The following is a 24,115-nucleotide window of genomic DNA, read 5'->3' on the forward strand; positions in this document are numbered from 1 at the left end:
GAAACCAAGTAACTGATCATCCGAATACTTCCTAGCCTCTTCACACATAAAATTGCTTATCTTCTAGCATAAATAATATTTAGTGCCTTCTAAGTGTATCTGCAAATGTTGACATTTGCCTTATAGAAAGGGGAAAATCTATAGAATAATAATGTTCTGAAATAATCCTTTTAATGTAAATATTTATGATAATATTTTGAAACAAATCTTGATCATGACAATTACATGACAGCAAGTTGAAACAGGAAAAATGGGGCCATTATCTACATTTTGAAATTTTATTTAAAATTTTTTTTAATTTTATTTTAATTCTAGTATAGTAAACATACAATGTTATATTAGTTTCAGGTGTGTAATTATCTGCATTTTTATGTAAAAATTTATAGAATAATATTGGGACATACATGAAGGAAACATGCTGTCCTGGTTATAGAAAAAGGGCACTGAAATCATATGGAGCTGGGTTACAGTTCTCGGTCCACAACTTACTTGCCATTTTTACCTTGGCAAAACCTCAGGGTCATCATATGACAATCTGTCTAAGGATTAAAGGGTCAAGACATTAAAGTATTTAATACAGTTCCTAGCATATAGAAAATATTCAGTATATGGGACGCCTGGGTGGCGCAGTCGGTTAAGCGTCCGACTTCAGCCAGGTCACGATCTCGCGGTCCGTGAGTTCGAGCCCCGCATCAGGCTCTGGGCTGATGGCTCAGAGCCTGGAGCCTGTTTCCGATTCTGTGTCTCCCTCTCTCTCTGCCCCCCCCCCCGTTCATGCTCTGTCTCTCTCTGTCCCAAAAATAAATAAACGTCGAAAAAAAAAAAAGAAAATATTCAGTATATATAAGTAAATCATTAATATAATAATTATCATTGCTTTTCCCACCTCTTTGTTCCCTTTTTCTTATTATCCAGTTTACCTACTACTTTCAACACTCTCACCATCCTTACCTCTTCCTAAACCAGTACTTTTCAAAACGTGTGCTGTGACCCACTGGGGGGTCATGAAATCAATCTAATGGGTTGTGATCTGCATTAAAAAAAATGTAACAGAATAAAAAATATTAAATTAAATTGTATGTACTGAAAGTTAGTGTTTTTATGAAAATTTTCAGTTACACATATAATTTAAGTGATATTTTAAAAGGGGTTCTCTGGTTGCTATATGTAGAATATACTCAAGGTGGGCACAGATAGAACTAGGAACCTACTGCAGTCATTCAGGGGAGAAATAAGAAGGGATCAGACTAGGGTAGAAGGAATTGTAGAAGTGAAAAGTGACCAGATTATTATATATTTTGTGAGTAGAAGCAATAGGTTTTGTCAATATACTGGACAGAAGGTATGAAAGAGTTGGACCAAGCAACTGGAAAAACGGATAACGGATCTGCCATTTTTTAAGATGAGGAAACCCACAGAAGCGGTCAATTTGGGGTGGGGGTCATCGAGATGTAATTTTATTTTTGTATATATTAAATTTGAGTTGCTGATCATCATGGATGTGGAGATTTTAAGCATGCAGTTGGATATACAAGTCTGAATTCAGAGCAGGTTCTGGGCTGGTGATACAAAATTGGTAGTCATTAGGATTTATATGCTGTTTAAAGCCACGAGCCTGGGTGAGATAACCAAGGGTGTGAGTATAATTAGAAAAGGGAAGAGATTTGAGGTCTGCCACCTGAGGCACTGTGACATCTAGCACTTGGGAAATTAAATAACTGCAAGCAAACAAAGAGACCCAGACACGGCAGCCAGTAGCAGAGGAAAATACCCAGGAGAGTATGGTGCACTAAAGCCAAGTGAAGAAAGCGCAACAGGAGGGAGTTAATTTACTTGTGCCAACGGGCTATTTGCAGGTCACCCCAGAGGTGGAGTGGATGGAGGTGGTGCCTGTAGCAAATGGTGGTCATCGATGACCATTACAAGCACCTTTCTTTTTTGGAATGTAGGTAAAAGCCTTTGGTATATGTTTTGTGCATATGTGGGTTTTTGGTATATGTATATGTCATTATTCTATAAATCGATTTATTCTTACTTTTTCTTTCAATGCCATGTTTTAAAATTTTATTCTAGTTTGTATATCTACTCTAGGTTGTTTTCCTCTGTATTCTACCAAATTCTAAACTCCATCTGGCACTACTTTAACGAACATTCCTGTCCCCTTTTGGACCCATGCAAGCATTTCTCTGAGAAAGATACCTTGGACTGTAATTTCTGGGTCATAAGAAATTTGCATACTTGATTTTCACAAAATATTGCCAGTTTGCTTTCTTGAGTAGTTGACCCAGTTTACCAGCAATATATGACCCAGTTAATCTCTTCGTAACATTTTTTACACTTGGTTTTATCCCCCTTTCTCATGTTTTTTTGTCATGCTAATGGTATTCTGTGATTCAATGTTTTGATTTGTGTATCTCTCATCATTAGTGGCTTGAAAATGTTTTCATACTGATGTTGGCGATTTGGGCTTCTCCTATGCTTTTATCTATTTGTATATTCTTTGTCCAGTTTCATTCTCTTTCCACCTGTTTCCTTTTTTTTTGTTGTCTATATTATCCATTAATGACATCTACTTTGTCATTTTTCAGTTTCCATGGCATATCTCTATCTTTATCACTTCAGAGTCTGTGTTACAGTTTTCCTCTCGATTTTATCTTGAGCCTTTCAAATCAATGATTTAAATTCCAACTGAAACTTTGATATTATATTGTCTTAACTGTCTCAGCTTCGTTGGCCAGGTCTTTAATTCAACCAACAAATGGAATATGTTTAGGAATTGTCTACCTTTAATCTTTCAGAATAAGTGCTTCTCTATATTGAACTTCCTAATACATTGACTAATATCTCTCAGTCTCCATTTAGCATCCAGATATGGGCACAGTTCTGTCTAGGGAAGAATTAAGGACTCTGAGCCAAATGTTTTCTTCAAGAAGCCACATAGTCTTATATTGAACACATATTGCATTGAGTTGGTACTGCCCTACAGTGTTTCTGGTTTAAGTGTCCTACTAGGTTGTAAGTTGTTTAAGGGTAGGCATGTTATCCTAAGCCAATATAGCATGGGAGTTTAGAACATGGGTTTGCTGGTCTTGGTCCAAGTCCTGGATCTGCCACTTAATAGCTGCATAGTTTGGCAATGTTATCTAAATCATTGTGCCTTAGGGTATTATACCATTGCTGTGAGAATTAAATGAGTTACTACATATATAGCTTTTAGAAGAATGTCTGAGCTTTGTACTGCCCAGTAAATTAAAAACAATTTTTTTAACGTTTATTTTTGATAGAGGGAAAGCATGAACGGGAGAGGGGCAGAGAGAGAGGGAGACACAGAATCTGACTCAGGCTCTGGACTCTCAGCCCAAATCCTAGTGAGGGGCTTGAACTCATGAACTGTGAGATCATGACCTGAGCCAAAGTCGGACGCTTAACCAACTGAGCCACCCAGGTGCCCCTGTACTGCTCAGTAAATGTTAACCATTTTCATAAACATTACTATCACCTCTACTTCCATCCCAATGGCATGTTATATATGTTAATAATGCACATTTATTTTTTTTTAAATTTTTTTTTCAACGTTTATTTATTTTTGGGACAGAGAGAGACAGAGCATGAACGGGGGAGGGGCAGAGAGAGGGAGACACAGAATCGGAAACAGGCTCCAGGCTCTGAGCCATCAGCCCAGAGCCCGACGCGGGGCTCGAACTCACGGACCGCGATATCGTGACCTGGCTGAAGTCGGACGCTTAACCGACTGCGCCACCCAGGCGCCCCAATAATGCACATTTAAAAAATGATGTGTATATAGATGTGATATACTATAATTAGCAGGTGAAATGAGAGTTGAGAGTAAACACAGGAAAAGGCAAACATTTTTTATCACTCTTTCTCTGTACCTTTGCCTTGGCTCATAAAATGGGAACTTCACAGATATTGGGAAAAAATTTCACCTATCTCTCCATCTTCTCATGCATATGTTCCAGCAGAAAGGATCTATTGATTGGTGAGGTGGAGAGGATGACTAAGCATGCCCTCTCGAGTTGTGATTTTGCTCTTTCTTTCTGCCTAGCTCTCCTGCAGACCAAGACCTTTCTCCTCCTCTTCTTGTAGTAAGCACACTGGGCAGGGCTTGCCCCTGTGTAGGGACACTCTTCCCATAGAAAGTAGGAAAGCCTATGTTTGTCTTGAGCCCAAACCAAATTCTTAAATCAAATTACAAGCACTAAAGCTATTTTGATTCTTACCTGATTTCTGTCCTTCATTAGTTAGCTCATCCTCTGAAAGGTCCCAAATAAAAGGAAAGATGCATAGTGAAATAGTGGTAAAAGAGAAAATAAACATGGAGAGACAGATACAGAGGGAATGGGCTAGCTATAAATGATAAGATGGAGACTTGTTCATTTCTTTTCTGGAACAGAGTGTCCATGGGATGGCAGCGCTGGTGACTGATGAAGAAAGGAATAGATCCAAGGAGAGGAGATGTTGGGGGTGCAATAGATAGGCACAGATAGGGACTTTATATCCTGATATTTCTAGGACAGTCCAGGTGTATGCCTGAAGTCCTAGCATTTTTTACAGTTTAGCATTTTTTCCAGATGCCCTGAACAAAGGCATCCCAGTTTGGATAATTAATTATATAGTTACCGTTAGGTATTACGGAGAGAAGACTCTTCTTGGTACATGATAATGGATAAAATAGATGAGCACTTTCATGAGGCATGTTATTTTTAAGTGATGGGTAGCCACATTTCTAGTTTTAAATGTTACCTAAAAGTTGTGTATGATGAAATTTCTTTGAGAAAATATGGTCATTAATAAAAGGATGACCAAAAATACTGTTTTCATTTATCTAGTTCAGTGGTTCTCAAAGAGTAGTCCCTGAAACATCATTGTGCCTGGGAACTTGTTAGAAATGAAAATTCTTGGGGTGCCTATGTGGTTCAGTTGGTTAAGTGTCCAACTTCAGCTTAGGTCATGATCTCATGGGTTCATGAGTTCCAGCTCCACATCAGGCTCTGTTTTGTCAGTGCAGAGCCTGCTTCAGATCCTCTGTCCCCCTCTCTCTCTGACCCTGCCCTGTTCATGTGCACACACACACTCTCTCTCTCAAAAAGAAATAAACATTCAAAAAATGAAAATTCTCAAGAGCCATCCAGAATTACTGAGTCAGACACTGAGAATAAGGCCAGCAATATACGGTTAACAAGCCCACCAGATGAATTTGATGCACACCAATGTTTGAGAACCACTGAGTTAGTTTATATGTAATAACTGTGGAAGCAGGAATATTATTTGGTTGTAATTTATCCATCAATCAACTGTTTTTTAAAAAAATCTACAACACCTCTGTGTTGGGTGCTTTATTTTATGAAAGATAAAAGAGAACACAAAAATACCAAAAGAAGCAGTCTGTACCCTTTAGAAGGTTACAATTTAGTTTGGAGAGATTGCACCTGTGCTCATAAGTTGTCTAGTAACTGAAAATGGTAAATAACTAGGCAGGCTAAAATTTCCATCAGAATTCAGAAGAGAGTTCCCAATGGGAGAGCATAGTCAGGAAATATTTTGTGGAGATCACAGAACTGGGAGAGCAGAACAGATGGGAATTGGCAGGAACTGGGAGAATCCATCTGGGAAAACAAAATCAATACACACCAAGCAGTGAGACACAACTGGGAAGAGCAGTGTTCACATCAATAGAGCATTTCATTGGTGATAATTCAAAAAAGATTCAGAGGTAAGATATGTTTTGGAAATTTGGGATTGAACAAAGTTAAACAATTTTTTTCCCTCTCTTTTAACTGAATATACTTCTCAGGATCTTTACAATTCTAAAGACAAATATGATGTTCCAAAGGGGATTGTGGCACTACTTTAATTGTAGTCTTCAGCAAAGCCAGTGCCAAAATCGGATTAGATCCCTGAGAACTTTCTGAAGTGGAGTCATTGAGTCATTATAGCACATGGGCATACTAAGGCATCCAGCATGCTAGTCACCTCTTGCTTATCCTTTTGCAGCAGAATTATGTCATTGATGTAACAGATCAAAGTGATGTTCTGTAGGATGACCAGACAATCCAGATCTCTTTGGATTTTACTAAAATAGGATATGGGAGAAATAATAGCTTTGAGGTGCAGCTATAAATGAATATTGTTCATCCTGTGTGAATGGGAACTGTCTGTGATCCTCATTTCTATTTGTAACAAAAAGAGCACATTTGCCAGGGCAGTGACAACATGCTACTTTTAAAGCCTTACTAATCTACTCTAGTAATGCCACATCCAGCACAGCTGTGGAAATGAGGGCTATTACTTGGCTGAGCCTGTGGTAATCTACAGTTATTCTTCAGGGTCTATCTGGTTTCTGCAAGAGCTCCTCTAGGGAATTAAATAGAGGTGATAACAGGGCCACCCCTGAATACCTTGGGATTTTAAGTGGCAATAGGCACTTTAATAGTGACATCATCTCCCACCACTAGGATAAAATATATATTTTATTTACTATTTTGAATGGAGATTGAGGGGGCAGTTTCAGAAGTTTCCATTTGTTCTTTCCTAAGACCAATGACCCAATGTGGTGGTGACTCCAACTGCCAAGAATATCAATTCCAACTATACACTCAGAGACTAGAGAAATCACTACTGGGTAGATCCATGGACCTGAGGGCCCCACTATAAACTGGAGATTATCTGGGTATTCATTTATTCCTGATCATTATAAGCCCCCACTTCAACAGAGAAAACATAATGATACTTTGATTTTCCAGATATCAGTGTCAATTCAGAACCTATGTTCAATAGTCCTTGAAGGGTATGGGCATTTTTTCCCAGTGTTACAGTTACATAAGCATACGGCTGCAGGTCCCATTGGGGAAGGATCAAGGAAGGGCAGGGTCCTTTCTTCTGAGAATACAGTCAATTTTTCAGTCAAAGATTTCCAAATTGGCTTAGGTCTGTGAACTGAGCGAGAGATTGTGACTTTTATTTGGACGATTCCCTTCACCCTTCTGCTTTTTCCATTCTTGCTTTTTTCCAGCTTCTCTGGGAAAGCCATGCCTACAACTTCCTTTAATTTGACCTCCTTGACTGATCCTCCAACTGCTTTGTTTGGTACAGCAATTCCATTTCCTGGCTTATATAGGTAAAGCCTCATCAGAGTTCCATCATCCCCTTGGATATTAATAAGCTCATCACTATAACTGCCTCTCCTATGGTCAGGTATAGTTAGAGGAGAATCATCACTGAACAATTATGTGATGCTGCTGTCCCTCTTACTAGCATATTGGTATGTCCTCTGGGATTCCCATGGAACAAAATTCTTTGGATATAATTATATGTAATATAACCATTAGAGAATGCTTACTTTCCTCAGCTTCTTTGTTTTTTCTCCCATCTGTGAGGGCGACTCAAACATATCCATTTTGCTCTGCATTAACTATTGCTTCCTCCAGACTGCTCCGAGCCACCACAAAGCATAAAACCCTGTCCCTTGGCATCCTTGCCAGGGTATTAAATCCCATTTCTCCAAATCAATGAATTCTTGCATATCCAGTCTTATATTCTGACACTCTTCATTAAGCCCCCTCAAAATTTAATCCCATGTAGTATATGCTAGCTAATTCTTGCAGCAACTTCAGTGTAATATCTCTTTCCTTTCTTATCAGATCCAACATGTCTCCAGCAGAGTTATGCTGAGATTTAACCTCAGTTGCCTGCCTGACAGCCAGAAGAGAGGGTGGGGCAGCATTGGAGAAGAGGTTTCGGCAGCATTTGTAAACACGAGAGAAGGGCTGGTTCTTTTTGTGGAAGAGTGGGCTACTTCAGCAAGACTTACAGGAGATAAGGGGCTCTTTTCAAACTGTCAGTGAGGTTCTCTTGCTCTCTCCTATGTTAGTCGTCAACGGCTTATTATGATCCCCAGTTCCTCATTATCCTTTGGCATGGCAGAACCCAATTTAGCAGCAACCAGACAACTCCCTGTCATAGACATTGTTCCATCATTTCTTTCAAATGCCTGAATGTCTGTACCATAGGCATTCCTCTCCATTACCACTAATAAAGTCTTTAGCTGTTGGACCACCACCTCAAACAGGGACCTTTCACAGCCCACACATCAAGTAGGATGGTGTATTTTTTTTTCTGCTCAGCCATGAATGTGTAGGTCTCCCCATTCCCACTTTCTGTTTTCTCATATCACCCCTATCCCTATTTGTGATGGCTCATGAATTCTAAGAATTAAATGCCAAGATGGGATTAGATGTTCAGGGGATGTTTTTTTAGGGGAGAGGGAGTGAAGGCCTGTGAATCATAAAGGCAAGGGAGGAGGAGAAGGTGGGGAGAGCCTTCAGACTACAATGCAGTCTGAAATTTATAGAGGAGAAGGAGCAAGGGAGACATAAATAGAAAGAATCTCAGACTGCAGTGAAGTTCTAAGAAAGTTTTAATCAGGTTGATGGGGAGTTTGGGGTAAAAATCGTGCATCAGAAGGATCCTGTGTCTTGCAGGAGTACTTTTGCTGTGCTCATGTATTGGCCGTCAGCAGCCTGTGGAAAAGCATCTTTTCTGTGCAAACATGGTAGTGGGTCTATGCGCCCACAAGAGGAGATCTGACTGGGGCATTTCGTAGCTTTCAAGAGGTATGTTTTCCAGACTGATTTGGTGATAGCCTTTCCTTGCAAAACATTTTCTGGAGATGTTTTGTGGAATATGCTTTAGAAAGCTCTAGGCTTTATATTTGTGTTAAACTTTGAGTTGCTGATATAAGTCATTTTAGGAATGCATATGGCGTCTCTTTAATGCCTCTGGTGTTCATTGCTTAATTTTTGGGTCAATAGAATGTTCTACATTTTTATTATATTTTAAAACAAACATCTATATAGCAGATTACCATGTGCCAGACACAGTTCAACGCTTCTATAAATATTAACCTGCAGCAATACATTTAAGATAGGCACTATTATCACCCTCAGTTTGCAAATGGGGAAACCAAAGCTCAAAGAAGTTACACGACTTATCCAAGATCATATAACCAGTATGTGGCTATGCCAGAAATTAAATCCAGAATGTGGCTCCAGAGTACATGCTCTCAATCACTAGGCAATACTGTCATGTGGGCATTCCTGTGTGTCTGAGGCCCTTCAAAAGAGACTTTGGATGCTAATGCTGAACTATACGTAGCAGGCCCTTGGTAATGAAGGACTGTCAGTGCCTGGTGTATTAGAGCTTGGATGACCCAGATGAGCAGGACTCTGATAGCCAGAGTTCATTTGCCAATGAACTTCCTCACACACATGCGTGTTCTGAGTACACATTATTTGTGCCATGAACCAATACCAGGAAAACCTGCACGTATGTGCCCCATACACACCACTGAATCGTGTGGCTATGCTGTGTCTTATATGTTCACTACAAGCATATGCAATCAGGATTTTTCCAGGATTCTTATGAGTGCATTAGTAGCTGGTTAGCATGAGATGTGTGGAATTTGACTCCATACAGACCTGTACTTATGAGCCTGGATCTTGAGCAGGTTTCTTTCCTTCTCTAGAACTTCAGCTGTCTCATCAGCAAAAGCAGCTATCATAATACCTATCTCACAGGGTTAGGAGAAATTAAACTTCTCAGCACAGCGCCAGCACTCAGGACTGCAGTGTTTTCATAAACTGAATGAAACATTATCTACAGTTCTTTTTTTTTTTTTTTTAATAGAAATATCTTTTTTTTTTTATTTTTAATGTTTTTTTTTTATTCATTTTTGAGACAGAGAGAGACAGAGCATGAACGGGGGAGGGGCAGAGAGAGAGGGAGACACAGAATTGGAAGCAGGCTCCAGGCTCTGAGCCATCAGCCCAGAGCCCGACGCGGGGCTCGAACTCACGGACCGCGAGATCGTGACCTGGCTGAAGTCGGACGCTTAACCGACTGCGCCACCCAGGCGCCCCTACAGTTCTTAATACAATCAATTTCTAGTGATTGTTAGTGAAATGAGCATATACTGTGTTAACCTGAGCTGGTTTCAAAATATACCCTTGCTGGTTTTCCTATAGAGTCCTGTCTTCTTGTTTTCCTTTAGACTGAACTCTTTAGGGCACCCGGCTTCGCTTCCTAGTCTTCCACTGTTCAGCTGTGTAGTTCTAGACAAGCCACTTTCCTCTGTGGGCACGAATGTCCTCTCTTGTTTCTGAGTTGAGTTTTACAGACTTGGAGCCATGGATAGGCGCTGGGTTGCCTGCTTGAGAATCAAGAGAGAACTTTGACAAACTGCAGTCATAGGCTTTATCTCAGTGATTCTGAGCATTTTCCTCATTAGGGTAATAATAGTAGCTACTATAAGAAATAAATCCCTGAATTTTAGTGGTTTAATACAGAGAAGTCTATTTCCTGGTCAGGTAAATGTCTGATGCAGGGGTTCCCAGTAGTTGTCCTGCTCTCCTCTTTATTAAGATTTCCTCTTCTTTCATCTTGTTGCTGTGTCATCCACCAGGCCATTGCAAGCTTCTACTTCCAGCTAGCAGACAGAGGAAGTACACATAGGAGCATACATGTGTGGAGTGGCACACATCACCTTCTCTTAGATTCCATTGACTCAAACTTGGTCAAACGATACACCAAGATTCAGGGGGTGTGGGAAATGTAGCCTGTGACAGCTACATCCCAGTGACAGCTTTGTGCTGGAATGAGGAGTGGTAATTTCTCCTATGGACAACCAGCTGTCTCTCCTATAGCTAAGTTTATGAATCAGTGAGCTTGATGGCACCTGAACTTGTTTCCAGAGGTCATCTGACCATATGTCTGAAGCATATCATGTACAGAGGAGTCTTAGCTAACTTTTATTTAATGAGGTTCTTAAGACTTTTTTTTCGAAAATTTATTTTAGAGAGAGAGAAAGAGTGAGCAAGCACCAGTGGGGAAAAGGGACAGAGGGGGAGGAGGGGAGAGAGGGAGAGAGAGAGAGAGAGAGAGAGAGAGAGAGAGAGAGAGAGAGAGAATCTGAAACATGCTCCATGCTTAGCACAGAGCCTGACGTGGGGCTCAATCCCATGACCCTGGGATCCTGACCTGAGCTGAAATCAAGAGTCGGTCACTCAACTGACTGAGCCATGTAGGCACCCCCCTTAAGACTTTTTGAAGTTCTAAAACTTGATTCTATATTCTAAATTTGAATTCCACAGACATGAAAAAAATCAGAAAAGATTATGAAAAACTTTGTCTCTTACCTAAATTCCTCCCCCCCCCCCCACCACCACCACCAACTGGATTGTGGAGTATTAATTACAGTCACTCTTTGTTAATTCTCTTATCTTTTCAATGTGGGGAGAGCAAATACCTTTCAAATCAACAGGAAGTGTATTTTTAAAATCACTATGCATACCAAACTTCTCATCAGAATGAACTCCCTTGTTTTTCAACACATGTAGATTATGTTATTTTTTAATATAATGTTCTTATTGAGTGTTAATTGCATGCACCTACAGCTTTCCAAGAAGTGATAACTAGATACTGTCAAACTTATAACAGCCAGTCTTCTCTCTACCATTGTACATGTGTTAATTTATAAGGTGGATTAGCAGGAACTTCAGAAACCCCTTATTTTTGGACTGCTTGATGATGTTAGTGAAGAAAGAAAAATGCAGATCTACTACTCCCATCTAAAATGCTATAAAAAGGCAACGGGCAGGCGTACTCTAGCACAAAGGTTTTTTTATTGATGAAAGCTTTTGCTAATGTACCCTAATTTTATAAGCTTTCCAAGTTAGCACAAAAAGTACATGTAAACCCAGAAAAATCTCCATCTGGCTTTATTTTCCTTCTATTTTCTTTCTTTTTTTTTTTTTTTAAGTTTTTATTTATTTTTGAGACAGAGAGAGACAGAGCATGAGCAGGGGAGGGGCAGAGAGAAAGGGAGACACAGAATCTGAAGCAAGCTCCAGGCTTTGAGCTGTCAGCACAGAGCCTGACGCGGGGCTTGAACTCACAGACTGTGAGATCATGACCTGAGCTGAAGTCGGATGCTTAACCGACTGAGCCACCCAGGCGCCCCTCCTTCTATTTTCTTAATATGCACTTTCTTATTTGGAAAGATCTCATGTAACTGTAATTAATATCATTTGTAGAACACTTAGTCTGCCCTCTCTACATTTTTGTGTAACTTCCTCGGGTCTCATGAGATGAGTGTGAATGGTGTACCCTGGGCAGCATATTTAAACTGATAAGAACAGATACTACACTTGATCTTAGCCAAAAGGCCGAGAAGCGATTGGGCAGCATATTTATAGGTAGGTCTGATATTAGAGTGTGCAGCTCCTCCGTTAAGAAACTCCTTCTTTATAATAAATTTCATTAATTTTTGTGATAATTTAGAAATAATTAAGATTTAATTTAAATGTTTCTTAAAAAGAATTTACTGAGTAAAATAATAATGCAAAAAAGTTGTAAAAGAAATCCTCTATTTGTTAATTAAAAAAAAAAACTTGAACAAAAAAGCAAACCATAAGAGACTCTTAATGATAGAGAACAAACTGAGGGTTGATGGAGGGAGGTGGGTGGGGAAGGGTCTAAATGGGTATTAAGGAGGACACTTGTTATGATGAGCACTGGGTATTATAAGTAAGTGATGAATCACTAAATTCTACTCCTGAAGCCAATATTATACTACATATTAATTAACTAAAATCTAAATAAGAATTTAAAATAAATAAATACATATATCTATATCTATATCTATATCTATATATCTGTACCTATTTGAAAAAAAACTTGAAAGCAATATAGGAACCTTGGTTACATGTGCTTTGGGAATGCTCACCATCACAAAAATTCAGTAGGGGTGCTTTTTGTGTGGGTGTTCAGAGTTCTAGAATAGATGTAAGGGAACAGAGATGAGATGTAAGATAGCAGGCCTGTTTTTGGCCATTCTGGAGCCTAAACCTTTGAATTTCATGTATCCTAATATTCTATAAGGACTGTTATGCCCAGAATTCGTGATCCCCAAAGACCACCAGGGAACCGAGTCCGATGCAAAAGCAAGAGCCTTTATTCGAGCTAGCTCGAGCTAGTCCCCTACCTGCACCGACGCAGCGGTGAGATACCAGGGAGAGAGAGAGTGAGTTTCAAAAGCACAAAGGTTTTATAGGGGTCTAGGGGCAGCCGATTAGCTGGGGAAGGGAGAGAGTCCTGTTACGCAGGTCGCTGGGCGTGTTTTGATCAGGAAGTTTGAATGGGTGAGCGGGAGGTTACTCAAGGGGAGAAGGCGTGGTCTAGGTGAAGGACACAGAACAAGATGGAGTCAGCCGGTGTAGGCCCGCCCTTTCAGGACAAGGGTTCTGTTTTCTTGCATTTTAGTTCTTAACAGAGAGGTGGCCTCTTTACACAGTGTTGTATAGTATTTTGTGAATGAATGAATTGATACATGAAAAATAACATGCATTTAAAAATGTCCAGTGAGCCATTATTTTGATAATTTAAACCATTTCTAATCAATGAAATTTTTAATCTGAGAAGTCACTTTGAGATGCTTTTGGGTTCAATTTAAGATGTGTTTGAAAGTATCGAATATTTTTAATCAAAGATGTTTGTGGGGGTGCCTGGGTGGCTCAGTTGGTTAAGCGTCTGACTCATGATTTTGGCTCAGATCGTGAGCTCATGGTTCATGAGTTCGAGCTCTGCGTTGGGCTCTGTGCCAACAACAAGGAGCCTGCTTGGGATTCTCTCTCTCTCTCTCTCTCTCTCTTTCTCTCTCTCTCTATCTCTCTGTTTCTCCCCCACTCGTGTTCTCTCTCTCTCTCTCTCTCAAAATAAAGAAATAAACTTAAAAAAGATTTTGTTAAAAAATGACAAGGGAAATCATTGAATTATAGTTCCTTTTTTTACAAAGCCATTTTTTCCCCCTTTTGAACTACTGCTTTAAATTCTTTCATAGCATACAAAATTTGTTTTAAAAGGTGACAGTTATTTTATGGGAAACTTCACAGTGTTCTGCCTTTTCTTTTTCTTTATTCATTTTTGAAGATTTATTTAACCCAGCATGTATATTTCAGGTGAGTGAAACTCTTAAGAAGCAAACTTAATGGCTAGCTGATCTGACTGCCGATTCAAAAGGTTAAAGCAACAGAAATAGCATGGTAAAAGTTGCAGAAGGTTGGTGAATTCTTATGTGGAAATTTTTAAACTTTATTTTTTAGTTAAGTCAGTTGGGACCTGAATTGTTATCATAACAATGCAGTAAATTCTTCTCCCTGAGGAATTAAGTTCAGAAAGGTAAAAAGTCTTCAGTAACTATACTTAAAAATGGCACATTGAAGTTAAATTGCTTTATTTTTCCTCCTTTCTAAGTTAGATCCGGCCCTTTGTCTATTTTCAATCCTTTTCCGGGATGCATAGGTTTTCTAAAGGCAAACTGAGAGCACTATACAATCTTTGAATTGTAACCAAAGTGGGGGTCAGCTTTGCCTTTCCCCAATTAATATTTGTCTACTTACCTGCTTCTTCTCCCACACACTGCACACATAAACATGTCCAGGCATGTGCAAAGTTACGGGCATGCTTTCTTAGGGCATGATTATTCATGGCTGGGTAATCATCTCTCCCTGATTTCTATAGGATGTGGAATCTTTTAGGTGAAGGTAGAAGGAATTCAAAGGAAGGAGTGTGCCATAGAGAGGGAGAGAAGTGGGCTGCGGGGAAGTCTGTAAGTCATGGTCAGCATGATTGTCTGTTCTAGGAAACAAAATTGTGACTATCCCTTCAGGACTGGGGTTTTTTTTTTCGCGTGGAGTACGAGGCAGGAATGTGGTGAGGAACAAGAGGTACAGGAGCAAGGGGTAAGGCTAGTGCCATATAGGACAAGATTGTATACCTGCGAGGGAAGGCAATTTTATTCCTGTTTTCTCAGACCAGTCCCACGGCTAGTCTTCTGCCCTCTTCATTCACACTCCCACGGAAGAGGGAAGGAATTCTCTTCTAGTCCTGAGATCTAACCGTCATCAGTGAACAAGGTACACTTTTATTCCTTAAAAGGTGCAAAGCTATGCTTATTTATTATTCTTTTTTCTGCTTTCTTGTGGGTAAATTGGTAAGTAGTCTTGTGGCTCCTTAGACCTTGGCTAACACTCGCACTCATATCTCCTCTCTCTCTATTTCTGTCTCTGTCTCTTGATCCCATTAGTCCTAAGATAAAGCCTTAGAAGTTATTAGGTCTTTCAAGTAATCTTTTCCTAGGACTTTATTTCAAGCACTTGCACAATTATTAGTTAATTAGCACTTCCATTCCTATTTTCCTGCGGAGAGAAGGAATAATGGGCAATCCAGTATATAGACATGCCCAGATACCTGGCTATAATATTGTCAACTACCACCAAAACCCCATCTATTCAAAGTTGAGAAGCAACTCAAAAAATAGGTGGGCAACTTGTTTGGATGAGAGAGAGAAAAAATGGCATTTGGGGACAAACAGAGCTGGCTTTGAATCCTACCCCAAACACTTAGTGTCTGTGGGACCAGGGAAAGTTATTTATTTATTGTATATTAATTTGTTTGAGCTTCTTTCCATTTTTAAAATGCTTATTTATTTATTTTGAAAGAGAAAGTGCTAGTGGGGGGAGGGGCAGAGAGAGAGAAGAGAGAGAATCTGAAGCAGGCTTTGCGCTCTAGGGGGCTCTGTCTCACGAACCACGAGATCATGACCTGAGCTGAAACAAGAATTGGAGGGCACTGAACAGACTGAGCCACCCATGCTCCCCTGAGCTTATTTTCTTATCTCTAAAATGGAGATTATAATGTCTTCCCTGAAGGATTCTTGCAAAAGTCATAATAATGTATTATCCTTGACATACAGTAGACACTCAATATATAGGACATTTTTTTAATCAGTCTGTGATTTTCCTTTCCTCCCCTCCTCTGTCCCAAATGACTTCTTTCTCTTTTTTGTACGCAGCCCCCAGATTCCGTGTCATCTTTCTATGACTTCTCTTTTTTCCTGAAAGATTACCCTAATTTACTGGCAGCAGACATCACCTGTAGAGAACTATAGGTAGCTGAAGGTTGAGTAAAGAAGGACACAAATCCTGTGGGGCTATGATGACTTAGATCATACAAGCATATTAAATAGGTAATCTCCTTATCAGGCAACTTGATGTTTCACATTGGTAACCCAGGAAGGCTAATAATGTGACCTACTTCCAAACTGATATTCCGCAAATATTTTCAACTTTTATTAAAGTGAACAGAGAAAGAGTTTCTATTGAAAAATTGTACACACTTTTTGTATTAAAAATAAAACATATTTGTTATATGCACTAAAAGTAGCATAAGATGTTAACTTAACGGAATGAGCTTTTCACAATTTTAAGTCACTCATAAACAGGGAACATTTGTTATTCACATAGAGAAACAATGTTAATAAGACCAATATCCTGTACCTATGTTGCCTTTCTTTTTTGTCTACTTTGTTGATAAAAATAGCATCTAAATATTTCATATACACATAAACATATTATGTTATGTTGTTATATTATACTGTATTATATTATATTATATTATATTATATTATATTATATTATATATTTCTCCCTAGAAGAAAGATAAATGATTGCCAGTATTTGTCAATCATAGTTATTCATTTTGTGTTGTAATTTTGAAGTCTCCAGCTCTCAGTTTAGTTTTCTTGCTTGAATTTTTATAATTCCCAGAGATTGCAAGCAAAAACCCAAGATACCTTGACTAAATGAAATTTTGCAAGATTCTATAATGATATGAAAGTATCATCAATGGGCGAAAATCTTAAGGTAAACTTTGTCACTTTGTTACCTTTGAATTTCTTTATAATTTATAGGACAATCTTATTTTGATTACTTTAATTAATCCTGAAAACAACCCCATATATTACATATTATTAATACTATAGACAAAAAATAGAGACTCAAATTATGTCATTTGCCCAAGAGTATGAAGCTTGAAAGTGGGATAACCAGAGTTCAAATATGAATCCATTAGCTCCAAATCCTATGCTGTTTTCTGTGACCATGTTGCAGTTAATTTTTAGAAAATTGAGCAAATGCTCCAAATTTTAGGTTAAGAGTCAGAAAGGCAAGAATAGAAAATCATCTACCTGGGATGATTTGTCCTAGAGAGTGCAATTAACTTGGTCCCAAAATGGTTTAAAGATCTGGGACATTTTTGATTAAGTAGGTGAAGGTTGGTAAAATTTGCCAACTTTTTCTATTCTGACTTCATTCACTTCTTTGTACTTTAAATGTGATTTCACAGAATAAAGAAATGGAACATCACATAAAAGGGTGAGTCCATGGCTCCAGGCTTTTAAGATACAATTCAGTTCTACTCTATAGGGTTTCAGAAACAAACAAACAAACAAAAACCAAAGAAACAAAAAAGAACAAAACAAACAAAACAACAACAAAACAAAACAAAACACAGAAGAAACCATAACTGTAAAGGGTTCATGGAAAATGACGTAGAGGCAGGTTGTAGAAAGTAGAATGATGATTTGGGATGCAAGGGTATATTTCATTCATGGAAGGAGGATGTTAAGAATGTCTGAAGCATTACCATTGACATGTGAGTATCATAAGTTCGTTAGGATTTTGTTCATTTATGTTATAAATCCAATTTGTATTGTTAATTTGGATTCTATGAATCACTTCAGCCTAGTGATACTGATGGGTAGTAGATACTCTCAAAACATTTTTTAGAATGTTAGAAGGTAGGGGACAGAAATGTTGGGAAGATAGATGTTGAAATAAAGATTTCAGTTTTGTGGGTCTAGTTGACCTTAAGATACATAGTGATATTACAATAGTGTTTTAAACAGAAGGGAATCTTGAGGAATGGAACATTGCCATTTTGCACAATGTGATTATATGCAAAGAACAACCATTTGTGTTTTTGGAAGGTGCTGTTATTTTGAGCTGAAAGATTAGGGTAGAATTATAAACATTTTCAGTTGTAATATCATGGAGGTGCTCCTAGCTTTTCTATGTTAAGAATTTTTCAATGACTCAGAGAAAATTGAGTTGGAATGTTGGGGAAGGAAATGGAAAAGAAGGAGATTAGAATTAGAAGCAAGTCCTAAAGGGGTAAAAGGGAGAAAATCAAGTCACAGAAGCTTTGTAATTTGTCCAGAATTTCACAGCTTCTAAATGTCCCTGGACTCTATGTTCTCATAGTTCTATGAAATCTATGAAATAGGAGGAATAATAACCCTAATCTGTGATGTTACTATAGTATTAAGCTAGAAAATAAATGTGAAATTCTTAACACAGTACAAAGGTGATACACTGCAAGATACTATAAGATTATAATGATGATAATAATAATAACACTGACTCTATATCCTAGGCTTTCTTTGCCTACCACACTGTAGTAATACAAGACGATTCAGTGGTGGAACCAGAGTTGGCAGGGAAACTGCTGCTCTTTTGTTCCTATAATGCTAGAAAGTGGCTGGATATGGGTAGGTGTGTCACCGACAGAGAGGGGGTTTGAGGTGGGAGGAAAAGGGAGGGGTGTAGGGAGAACTGACCATGGCACTATTGTAGAAGTTAACATCCTTTTACTATCCATCCTGAGCTCACCTCCTACCTCATACATTCCCCTACCATACCAGGGCAAGTATTCAAAAAGGGGCTTATTCACTTATCAATTCTTTACTGTGAATAGATCTATACAAATAAAAGAGACCCATTTCAGGGCAGTGCAACAATCCACCAAATGCAGGGGTTGCTTGCTTGGCATTGAGAACTATATTTCTCGCTCCTGTGGTGCGCATGTAGGCACGTGTGTACTAAAGAATGGAGATTCATACCAGGAATGGGAAAAAAGCTTTTGAACCTCACAATAAATGAAGATATGGGGTAAAAAAAGAGTGCCTGTTTCATACACCACCCTTCTGATGTGATTCTTTCAGAGAGAACTTCTCAATATAAAGTAATTATAACCTACTCACACCAGTCTTCCCTGCTTTCTGCTCCATTGACTCATTCAACTTCTGCCAGTGTTACTTTATATTTGAGTTATAAGGAGAAAAAACATTTAGTTTAACTCGCTATATAGCATTTTTCAAAATCCAAGCATCACTAGAGTTCTTGGAAAGTAATGACTATTGAATTTGTATTTGGTCTGGAGAGTTTTTATCCCCATTCTTGGAAGGACTTAACAGTTATGACATTTGGTCATCAGAATTTGGTGACCTGTGTGTCTCTAGTGAAACTTGAAAAGACAAACAGGTCTCTGATGCTAGAAAGAAAACAAAGTAAAGTACTTTTTTCTTTTTCTTTTTTTTTAACCACTTGCTATAGCAGATGGACAATTTTTATTTAAAGATGAAAGAAAAAAATTTAGTAAATGAAAATTTTCTTGGATCTCCTAGATAGGAGCAAGTCTGGTCACTTAATTGGGGTTAGAATTATGATCAAATAAAAGCAATTTGATTATCGAGAGACTTTTTTTTTTTTTTTTTTTTTTTACACCATGAGATCCACTTAGGAGTCAGTTTAATTGCTGACTGGTGTATCAAGTGCTTAGAACAGAATCCATTAAATTTTTTTTTTTTTTTAATTTTTTTTTTCAAAGTTTATTTATTTTTGGGACAGAGAGAGACAGAGCATGAACGGGGGAGGGGCAGAGAGAGAGGGAGACACAGAATCGGAAACAGGCTCCAGGCTCTGAGCCATAAGCCCAGAGCCCGACGCGGGGCTCGAACTCACGGACCGCGAGATCGTGACCTGGCTGAAGTCGGAAGCTTAACCGACTGCGCCACCCAGGCGCCCCCAGAATCCATTAAATTTTTATTTAAAAAACATCAACACACTTTCATCAAACATTCTAAATTATATCTTTCAAAAGTCCATGACTATACTTAGCCTTCTATGAGCTAATAATTCAGATAATAAAAAATGACAGACAATAAAAATGAACAAGAGTGTTTGTTTTTAAACCTTTCCTAAATGTTAATTAAACGTTTTTTTTTTTTTCTCCAATTTCATTTTTATATTCCACTGACCAGCCTGGCTCTGAGGAAATTCCTTAGTCACCAACCCAAAGGACAATGAGTATATCAATCAGGGCTCAACTAGAGAAACAGGACCATTAGGGTGTAAACATTAAAAAGCTTCACTGCAAGCAACTGGCTATGCATTTATGGGGGTTGACTAGGAAAGTCCAGAATCCTTAGGGCAGGCCATCTGGAAGGGCAGACTGGAGTTCTCAGGTACATTCTGTCCACAGGCAGAATATCTTCTTCTTCAAGGAAGTCTCAGCACTGCTTTAAGACTTTTTAACTAATGGAATCAGGCTTACCTAATCATCTAGGATAATTTCCTTACTTGAAATCAACTGATTAAACACTCTAATCACATCAACAAAATACCTTCATAGTAACACCTAGATTAGGGTTTCACCCAGTAACTGAGGACTGTGGCCTAGCTGTGTTCACATATTAAAAGTCAATCACAGGATGTCAATGTGCAACAGATCCATTCAGAAAACAAAGAATTAATATTCATTAATTGCTTGAATCAAAAATAACTTATCTGTGCTTTTCCAAAAATCACAATTTTGAAGATGCTTCAGCATTGCCTTCTAATTTGCAGTGTAGCTCAGAATAAATAAATTAGTGTGTGACCTGGGTTTTTCCATTTGGGGACAATCTCTGAATTACCTAAACCAGTCTTATTAATGCTTCACGCCTATAAATCTCAGCACTAGCTCTGATCTTTTGGGGGGAAGGGGATGGGCTTAACTTCTTTTCCTTCCTCGTCTTCTTTCCAGTTCTAATGGAGTAAACTGTTTTTTCAATGAACTAATTATTTGCTGCTACAGCAAGGGAGGGATTTTTTTCACAAATCATGTTGAATACATGGTGATTAATTTCTTAAGCTAGACTCTCAAAGCTGAGTTCAAAGACCAAAAACTCTTCTCTTTAGGTATACACATCTTAGATTGGAAATCTCTTCTTTACAGCAACTAACTTGAATTTACAGCTATGTATGGGAAACATATACTTCTAGCTAATATCTGTTCCTTCACGTACTCATTCATTAACTTAGTCTCCTATTCCTAATTGGAAAATTATTTCTAATTGTTAACATTTACTGAATTTCTACTGTGTGCTAGACTTGACACCAGATGCTGTGGTATAAGGCCACAAAAGTAAAGGAAACAGCCTCACAGGGCTTAATTATACATTAAGTTCAGGGTGATTGGTGCTAAGATGAGAGAAGTAAAATGTGTTATGGGAAGATGTAGCAGGGAGACCAGGAAGTTGCTCCTTAAACTCTTCCTGAACAAGCTAATACCTTAACTGATGTGAGCCAGATTTAGGGCATGTTGGACAGAGCAAGAAAAGAGGAAATACTTGCACAAAGGCTAATAGGTGAGAGAGCTCATGGTGGACTATGGATTCACAGAGAACATTTATCAGGTTGAAGCACAGAATTCAAATCAAATGAGAATGATTAAATATCCAGAGTTGAGACTGAGGAAGTAAGTAAACCCTAGATTTTGGAAGTCCTAGTTAGTTATGTTAATGAATTTTGAACTTCACTTACAGGAAGTCAAAAGCCATCAGAGAGTTAGAAGTAATATAGGAAGGAGTATTTTGGAAAAAGTCTCTCTAGATGTAATATGGACAATGGATTAGAGAAGGGGACTCCGTAAATTCAGTGAGAGTAGGGATGTTTGTTTCTATTTTGGACACTGTTGTGTTCAACATCCAACTGAATAGCTCATTGCTTAGACTATAGTAGATAGTGATTAATTAAATAATTAGTTAAATGAATATTTATTAACTTCTAGTATAATATCCTTGCTATATGCAAAGGACATAGTGCTAAATAAGATTGATATGATCTAAGCCATCATGGGTCTGACAGAGAAGGGAAAGAGATAACAAACAATACATTTATAAATAAAATAATTACATACTATTCTAAGTGCCATGAAAGAAACCAAAGAATTGCTGTGATTGAGAATGATGGGAGGTGCCTATTTTAGGTAAGGTTGTCAGGAGAGACCTGCTTGAGAAGGTGGCAATATGGAGATATAAATCGTAAAATATGCATTTTAAAATAACTATAAAAAGTAAGATCGAGTGGAAACAATTGCAATGATTCAGGGAGGTTATGATGAGTGTCTATGCCAGGGTAGTGGAAATGATCTTGGAGGGAAGTGGTGGGTTTGAAGATAATGATCCTACAGGACTGGGTCACTAACTGGATGTGGGGACTGAAGAAGAGGAAGGGATTATGAATATCGAATAGTGGATGGTGGTACCATTCCCTGAGGTAGAGATTCAAGGAGTAGAAGTAGGAGGACGTTGGTGTTGAGGTGATAATAGAGTCTGTTTCGGACACTGCTCAGGTTGTGGCTGATGTATACAGGCAGGCAGGGGACTCTGGCTGGACCTTGGTCCACATCCAGATGTACAGGCTGCACACTGACATTACATCGATGGTGTTATTTCTAGGCATTCACCGAAGACTGCATAGTTTGGTATTGCTGGAATTTGATACAGTCAAACTTTGTTCAATCCTTTCTTTTGTTAACAGCCGTGTATTGAGTTCAGAGACAAAGATGTGGTCACTGCCCACAGAGAACTCTCCATTAAGTAGTGGAGTGAAGGAAGGCTAGTAAAAAAAAATAATTGTGATGCAGTATATGAATAATTTAATGGAGTCATGTCCAAAGTGCTTTAGAAGAATAAAGGAATAAGTATTTTGGAATATATAGAAGTGTTCAGAAAGAGTGGAATTCGATCTTGTTTTTGAAGAATAGGTAGGACTTCCCCGGGGAGAGAAATGAGCAGGGTTCAGGGGAAAATTTCTAGTCTGAGAGAAGAGCAGGAGAGAGGCAACTAAGACCATGGCATTCGTGACAAATAGGGACAGGATTGGGTGAGATCGTAGAAGACAGGCACTGAGGCTGGGGGCACATCATGGTGGCAGCTTGTGATCTGTCTTACTCTGGAAAGGATATTCTGCCTGTGCTAGTTCAGAGTTACACCTTAGAATGAATTTGTCCCCTTTTATGATGGTGCCCCTATTTGACAGAGCTGCTGAAGCTTTGTTATTCCTGAATTGTTCTTGTTTTCTGTAATGTTCACTCAAACCACCATTTCTGCCTTTATCTCGTTGTCTGTTTTTCCAGAAGGCCAACCTAAATGAGATCATGACTATTTATAATTTCAATTTAGTTTTTAAGAGCATAAAGGGATCTCAGAGCCTTCTAATTTGTTCTCTTCCTTTAATGACAGCTAGTTCTAGGGCAATGAAGCAAATATTTATTTTTTTTTCTGTTGATGTCAGGATTTCTCTTCTTATATCTTCTCTTTTTGGCCCCCATCTTTTTTTTCAACTATTTTTATCCCCCTTTTTCTATTCTTTTTCTCCTTCATACTGCATATTATACAAATTTACAACTGCCTTCTCCTCACTAAATTTATTTTTCAAATAAGCAACAAATATATGTAAATGATGTTGTATGTAGAGTTATCCAAATTTTGTGCCCTTACTCTGAGGTCTTATTAGGATGCTTTTCCTGTAAGCAATGGCCTTTATTAAAATAAATGACAGCCACTATTACTGATATTCTTAAAATATGTACCCTCCCAGTTTAAAACAATAAGCTTACGTGTCCTAGTGAGATGATATGTTATGAAAAAGTTATTCTAATAATAACTTATTCTAAGTTATTGTGTAAATCTTACTCCATTATGTATTAGATTTGTCCATATGAAAAATGTACTACAATTGTGGCTTAAAATTGCTTTCTTTTTTTTAAGTAAACAACTAATTCTAGAGACTGAAAATCAGGAATATACCTACCACCATTAAGATTTAATTTTCTTTCTTTTTACCTTTAATTTTTAATAAACTTATACCTAGTTGTTTATGAACCTGGAGTGGGTAATTTAGTGGCAGAAAAACATAGTAGGCTGCTACTTTGAGGATAGTATTAAACATTTCTGTCTCAAAAATACCACTTAAAATCATCTGGTCTACATTGTCATTTTCTTTTGAATGGTGTGAAAGCTTTTGTTGCCATGTCAACAGCTTGATCTAAAGTTCACTCTTCCCTGGCCTCCAGTGAAAAGATATTCTTCAGCTGA

The 24,115-nt window shown here is 38.3% G+C and overlaps 1 protein-coding gene and 1 non-coding gene across 7 annotated transcripts in view; one reads left to right on the plus strand and one right to left on the minus strand.

Annotated features, from left to right (window-relative positions):
• Positions 1-24,115, plus strand: part of GRM1 (glutamate metabotropic receptor 1) — a 429,332-nt gene that overhangs the window by 174,612 nt on the left and 230,605 nt on the right. The gene's annotated exons all lie outside the window — the stretch shown is intronic.
• LOC123610087 lies at positions 12,068-12,254 on the minus strand. Its single transcript, XR_006718107.1, has one exon. It is a non-coding gene; the product is annotated as a U2 spliceosomal RNA (small nuclear RNA).

The sequence above is a fragment of the Leopardus geoffroyi genome, chromosome B2 (genome assembly GCF_018350155.1).
Source record: "Leopardus geoffroyi isolate Oge1 chromosome B2, O.geoffroyi_Oge1_pat1.0, whole genome shotgun sequence".
NCBI lineage: Eukaryota > Metazoa > Chordata > Mammalia > Carnivora > Felidae > Leopardus > Leopardus geoffroyi.